The 7,012-nt window shown below is 38.4% G+C and overlaps 1 pseudogene; it reads right to left on the bottom strand.

Annotated features, from left to right (window-relative positions):
• Positions 1-358: 358 nt before the first annotated feature.
• Positions 359-6,490, bottom strand: LOC120067473 (annotated as a pseudogene).
• Positions 6,491-7,012: the final 522 nt, after the last annotated feature.

Genomic DNA, 7,012 nt, shown 5'->3' with positions numbered 1-7,012 from the left:
ATGATCCAGAATGGAATGACCACTACTAACAATTAGGATCATTACTCAAATTAAAATAAGATGTGAGAGTACTTGAGGAAGAAGTTATATAGGAGATGGCTCTGGTGTCCATGTACCAGTTCGCATATGAAGAAGTAAGGCTGAGAGTGTGCATTGCTTGCTTAATATCAGTGGGTGTAGGAGAAGCAGTACTAGTGTATGCCTATGGCAGATGAGATCCCAACACACCTGTGGGAGGGTGAGAGGGGCACAAATGTGTCATAGGGGGTTGTGTCCATTGTGAGGACGAGTATGAACATGGAAAGATGGCCCGTTGCTGCCACGACTTGGCCGGATAGGGTGGCATCCACTGAGATTGTTATTGATTCCCTGGGGGCTGACCATTCCTACCACGACTAGCTTGATTATTACGACTGCCACCAATACTACCTTTGCCACTATTCTGACCATCACCGCTATTCCAACCATTACCACGAGATCGTCCACCATCTTTACGATTCTGTCCACCTCTTTTTCCAGTATTCTGTCCATGAATAGAAGGATATATGGTAGTAAGAGATGGGATCTCCTCGCACTCTCAAGTAACCATGGCAACATGAGATGTAGCTCTAGTGGTTGATTTCTTTGCAAAACCGACCACTTTAAGAATGAGTATCGATTGAGCTTGATAAAACTGAGGTAGAGGAGAACTTTTTCGGATAAGGATAACAACCCCACTATAGGCCTCAATTAGGCTAGCAACCATTTGCAACATAAGCTAATCATTCATTACTAAAGCTTCAAAATTCTTAAGTTGATCAGATAAACTCTTGAGGCGCTGACAATAAGAAGAGGCATTCGAAAAATCCTCCATGTTGGTATGCGAAAACTCTTGTTTAAGAGTAACTGCTCGGAGTTTTTGTTATCTTGGAATATGTCACGCAACCTATTCCAAACCTCCATGGCCGTAGCATTAAGCTCCATAATAGTGTGCAACAAGTCATGTGAGATCGTTGCATAAATCCATTGAAGGACAGTAGCATCCAAAGTCAACAAAAGTTTATTCTCTTCGTTAGTTGGGGCACTTTTTCTTTGTCCATGATGGGGGAAATGATGTGGTGAAGTACTCTATAGGAACGCGCATGAATGTTAAACAACTATGCCCATGTTGTATATTGAACCTTCTCCATTTCCAGAATAATGGAAATATGGTTCTTGAAATCGACACTGCCAAAGTAGGGTGAAATCGATGCTTGGAGTCAGTTGTTGTGGCTATTTAGAGATAAGAACAAACACTTTAGAGCAGACAATATAATAAAGAAACAACAAAAGAGTAGAATACCCACAAACTAGTAAACCACATGCCCAAAAATAGACAAATCAGTTGAGACAGAGGCCTAGGAAGGATTAGATCTACACAATCGACAATAAAAACGTCGTCAGAGTAGAGCAACAAAGAGGATTGAATGTAGAGCAAGACCAGATCAGTGACTGCGATGCTTGGATGCGGGATCCAATAGACGCTCGGAGATAATCAGCGGTGGATCAACGATGGATATGAGACCAGAGACCAAATCTAAGATTGCCAATGGTGGATCGACGGAGCATGACTAGATCTAAGGTTGACGATGACTCAAACGTGAGATCAAATGCAAGCGGACACGATTATTCAAATCCAAGAAAGCAGAGGTGAGCGGCTCGGATGCAACTGTTAGCGTAGCGGCAGCTTGGACCCGAGACCAAGGGAGATTGGCAATGGCAAGCTAGCAACGTGAAGACCAATGAAATGTGATTGAGGATCCTTCCTAATGGTTGGAGAATACAAAGCGGCTGGGAAGGGAAAAAGATTAACCTAATCTGATACCATGTAAGATAATCCTTGCCTTTCCATTGACTTTAATCCTATATATATACAAAAGGTATAAAATGTTGGGGTTGATGCCCTAAATCTCGTGGATCCTGTAGTTTTTAATTATATTGTACAAACGATTTATTTATTTAATAAAATTTGAGTTATTTTATTCGACATTTAGTAGCATTAGTGATAATGGGTAGAAATGCACATTATTACAACGCAAAGATATAAAACAATGTAGGATTGCGACGGTAAAAATATGTAAAATCGTGTCCAAAAGCATTAAGTTGAAAACATTGCGATCGAATGTGTCAATTTCATTAAAGCAGCTAATTTACGTATTTCATGCAGGAAAATGCGTTGGCACAAGGCAGAATTGCAATCTAAGGAATTTAGTGTCCGAGCGCATTAGAAGATTGTGACCGCAAAGCTATGCGATCATTTGCGTTCGCAAAGATCTACTCAAGAAGGTGGTCGCATAGAGACGACGCATCAAGGTGAAAGCTTAATAAATCATGATGGGACAGAAAGTTGATGACGGTCGAATCCAAATTTAGTCGACAAGCCGTTAACGACAAACTGTAGCAAGTACACTCAACTTTTCGGTGACCATTAATTGGCACATCAGACAGAGAATTAATGACATCTCATCATTGCAATCATTAGAGAAAAAAAGCTTCTTGACCTTGATCTCTATAAATACCGAAGGCCACCATCGATAAAGAAGCTTAGCCATATAGAGAATTCGCCATATAGAAGATAGTTAGCCATTGTTCAAAGTTTTCTTATACATAGAAGGCGGAGGCGAGTGAAGAGAGAAAACGTCGAAAGATCGCTCCTGGTTAGCTCGAGAGAGTGCCGAAAAGCATTGAGAACGGAGAGAGGACCGACTCTTGTGGAAGCAAGAATATTCTTTTGGGTAGAGTAGAGAAAAATGCAGTGTAAAAGCCTTGGGAAGCAAGACATTTCTATCAAACTCACTATCCCTACTTTCCATTGTCATTCTGTATTCTGATTTCATTTATAAAATGGAATTTGCATCTCTACATCTATTCACTCTCTTTACATTATGCATGAGTAACTAAACTTCCGAATGGGTTGAGAAGCACTTAGCTAGCATAACCTGAGATCTTCACTTTATGCGATCATTTTGTATTATGTATGAGTCATTCGTTCTTTAGAGATGCTCAGGAGGGTGGTCTAAGGATAGAATCTAGGCTTGGGAAAGTCAATTTAGAATCTAGGCTCAGAAGAGTCAGATTAGAACCGCATAAGCAAGAGATAGAAACTTAGGAATAAGTTTTGTTTGTTATTAATGCATCGCATGCACCCTAGAAATAGGATATGATAGTATGCGGTCATCTTGTGTATGTGTGTATCATTCATCAACACATAGACAAGAATAGAGACTTAGGAATAAGTCCTATCGACATCATCGTATACATCGTATGCGTCCTAAAAATAGTAACTATGGCATTTTCATTGGAAGATGATTTGTTGTTGTGTGTGTATAGAATGATCGCATAGCTTGAATGCAATCTTAGGAAGTGCTAGCTAAATCCCTTCTCAACCCGTTCCCCGCATACTCATTGTAACTTTCGTTGTTATCAACTCTTTCCTCAATTCCGCTGCATAGGATTTATATTTTAAACAAACACACCAACCAACTTATTGTATTGATTGTTACCGCAAATAAAGCAGAATTTACCGTCACATACTGTCTCCATAGTCCCTGTGTTCGACCCTAGGCTTACCAATCAACCTAGTAGGATTTATACTTGAATTTTGCTAAGAAAACTTGCATGTACAACGTATACACCACCATTGAAATATACATCATTATGTCATCACATTCACAACGCATCAATTAGCCCACAAAACCAATAAACAAACATCCAGGTTATCTTCTGTAGCTTAAACATGCATGTATACATACAGGTGGATTGTGTTTAAGTGATAACCTGAATGGTCTGTAGTAGATGGATAAGGCTAGGTATCTTATCCTAGTGACACCACAAATACGACCCACTTTGTAGATGTTACAATTGTTATAAAGTTCTATAAATGATTTAATTTTGATCATTAAAGTAGAGATATGTGAACGATGGTGTTCTATATAAAAGGATTTGTATAAGAGTGGACCACGAAATAAATAGTCTAATTATATAACATTGTTAATAGTAGAGACTTACATTTTACCAGGATGACCATAGATGTATGACCTGAATCCTGAGTGAGTTGTGAAGTTCTGCCTATGAAGACGGTCCTTTGATTTGTATGGGTGAGAGTGGCCAGTTCGCCAACTCAATATGCCTAGCATTTTAGTGATTCGTATGATTGGGGAGCTGGGTATACAACTACGAAAGACAAAATTCACTTCTTCCCTAACGTTGGGGTAAGTAGATAAATTGTTCCCTTAAGAACTGATTTCGGGGCTTGAACAATATAGTGTCACACCCTCTCTTGGCCTGAGAGGGGTTTGGTCATAGTTGGACTATGACTTATTATTCATTAGAGGGATGAGTGATACTTATGGAGTTAGATGTAACTACAGAGGCAGAATGATAATTTTGGTTCAGCTGTACTTACGAGCAATTTATGATGGGTCATCAAACTATAGACTTGTTATATCCAATGGACACAGAAATATATCTGTAATGCGAAGAGTGCAACTGTTGGTCTTTAGTGGCATGACTGGGAGTTAATGGAAGTTAGGTAATTTAATTAAAGGAGTTTAATTAATAATTCAAGTATCGATGGAACTTCAATCTACAAGTCCATAAAGTTCCCTCTGTAGCTCAACTGGAATTATTGAGAATTAAATTTGGATAAATTTGAATTGTTCAGATTAATTGAGAGAATTAATTATATATGATATAAATCATATTTATATCATTTTCCTCAAATTAATGTATCTCATACATCATGTCAACTATATCACATATAATTGAACTTGTTTAATCATATCATATATATTCAAAATCTCTCTTGTCAATTTGTACATTTCAAACTGACCTAAAAGCTGATTCTCAACTTTAATCCATTGAGCTACCAAGGGGACCTGAAGGACCAGTAGCTTGAAGCTCCAACGGTACGTGAATAACTGACTAAACTCTTTAATCACGAGATCCACCATCCGTTAATTGCCGAGCACTCCACTAAAGACTGACGGTTGCACTCTTCTACTACAAATATATTTCTGGAACTATTCAATAGTACGATAACCTTCACAGATGCATAAGTACAATGGGCCAATTTACGGTTTTCCACCTACAGTTACAACTAACTCCTTAAGTACCACTGATCTCTCTAATGATTAATACGTCATAGTCCTACTATGAGTGGACACCTCTCGGGCCATGAGAAGGTGTGTCACACCACATTATTCAAGCCTCGGAATCAACACTTAAGGGAACAATCTATCTACTTACCCTTGCTTTGGGGAAGGAGTGAATTCATCTTTAGCTGAGTTTCTAGCTCCCCAATTAGACGAATCCCCAAAGTGGTAGGTTTGAGTTGGCAATCTGGCCACTCGCACCCATGTAAATCAAAGGATCGCCCTCAAAGGTAGGAATTTCCAACTCATCTAAGATTAAGGTCATGTTATCTATGGTCATCCTAGTGAAGTGAAGTCTCTGTCATGAATGATATTATATAATGAGACTTCTGGTCTTATACAAACTTTTTTGTATAGAATACCCTCGCTCACATGTCTCCACATGAATGATTAGGATTAGACAATATGTAGCACGTCACAACACTTGTAACTATCTACAAAGCGGGTCGCATCCGTAGTGTCACCAGGATAAGGTTTCTCTCCTATATTCATATACTACAGACCATTTTGGTTATCACTTAAGGTATGATCCACTTGTATGTCTCCACATACATGCTTAAGTTACAATGGCAACCAGGGATCTTAGTTTATTGGTTTGTGGTAAATGCAAATAAAACATCTCATATTTCATAGACAACAATGAAGAAAATATCTCATATTATTACATCACAAGCAATTGTTCAATATAGGTGTTTGCAGACTACAGAACCTAACGAGAGTTTAGGACATCAACCACAACAGAAACAAAGATCCTCATAGAGAGATCTAAAACAAAACCCGCGAACAACTGAATTAAAAACAAAACGAAGACCCACAAAAGTTTTTTTCCCCTTAAATAACAGATTTTTTTCATAATTGCAAATAAACCAAATTAAACCAACTTGAAGCAAACTAAACTGGGTGAACCGAACTAATTATATCGAACCGAATTGCAACCAATTTGACTGAAGTAAACTGAAGCAGGTTTACTGAGCCAAACTGGTTTGAGTTAAAAAACTGAACCAAATTTTAATGAAATATGAATTTGGAACAAAATCGTGATTGATGCATATTTAGGTAGGTCTGGGAGCATGACTGTGATCTAGGCGAACCAAAAATGACATCAACATAGAGGTTGGATGAGGGTAGTGAGTGGAGTCTAAAACTCCTGGAGCAAGACAAAACGAACTACCAGATGACCACCAACAAAGACCAAAGACCACGGTGGCAGATTTGGCACGAGCGACAGTAACAGAGAACTCATGGTAATAGATCTGGGATGAAATTGCGAAAGACGGGGTAGATTTGGATGATGTTACCAAATCTAGATAGAACTCCATGTAAAACAAGGACCGAGTGTGGAGTGTAACGACAAAGATGACTGAGCGGCGACTAGGATCTATGAAGGGCTTAATATTTGTGCGTATGGCGGAATTGTGATGGTGCAGACAGAAAACCTAGTAGGGTAGAGAGAAAACGAGCAAACTAAAAAAGTTTGTGGTAATGGGCGACGAGTCTGCCTCCGTGGACAGCTAATCAACAGAGGCAGAGATCAGACAAGATTGTGGCAGCTAGGGTTGAATGAGACAATTTTAATGTTCTGATACTATGCTAAATTTATATATTGTATTGAATAATCAGAATGCATAATCAACCTTTTACAAAGGTAAATAAATAGACAAAAAAAGCCACTAAAGAAAAATGTATAAATAAAAAATACCAAAAATGGAAAAATAATAATGAGGAATAAACCCTCATTTCCTTTAACAGCTCGTTTAAAAATTTAATTCAATAAAATGATGTGAGAATGAAAGAGAAGAAAAGTTGTAGCGGGGAATAATATACAACACAAGGTTGTTCAG

Source organism: Benincasa hispida, chromosome 12, assembly GCF_009727055.1.
Source record: "Benincasa hispida cultivar B227 chromosome 12, ASM972705v1, whole genome shotgun sequence".
In the NCBI taxonomy this organism is placed as follows: Eukaryota; Viridiplantae; Streptophyta; class Magnoliopsida; order Cucurbitales; family Cucurbitaceae; genus Benincasa; species Benincasa hispida.
This window is presented reverse-complemented; position numbering and strand designations above follow the sequence as displayed.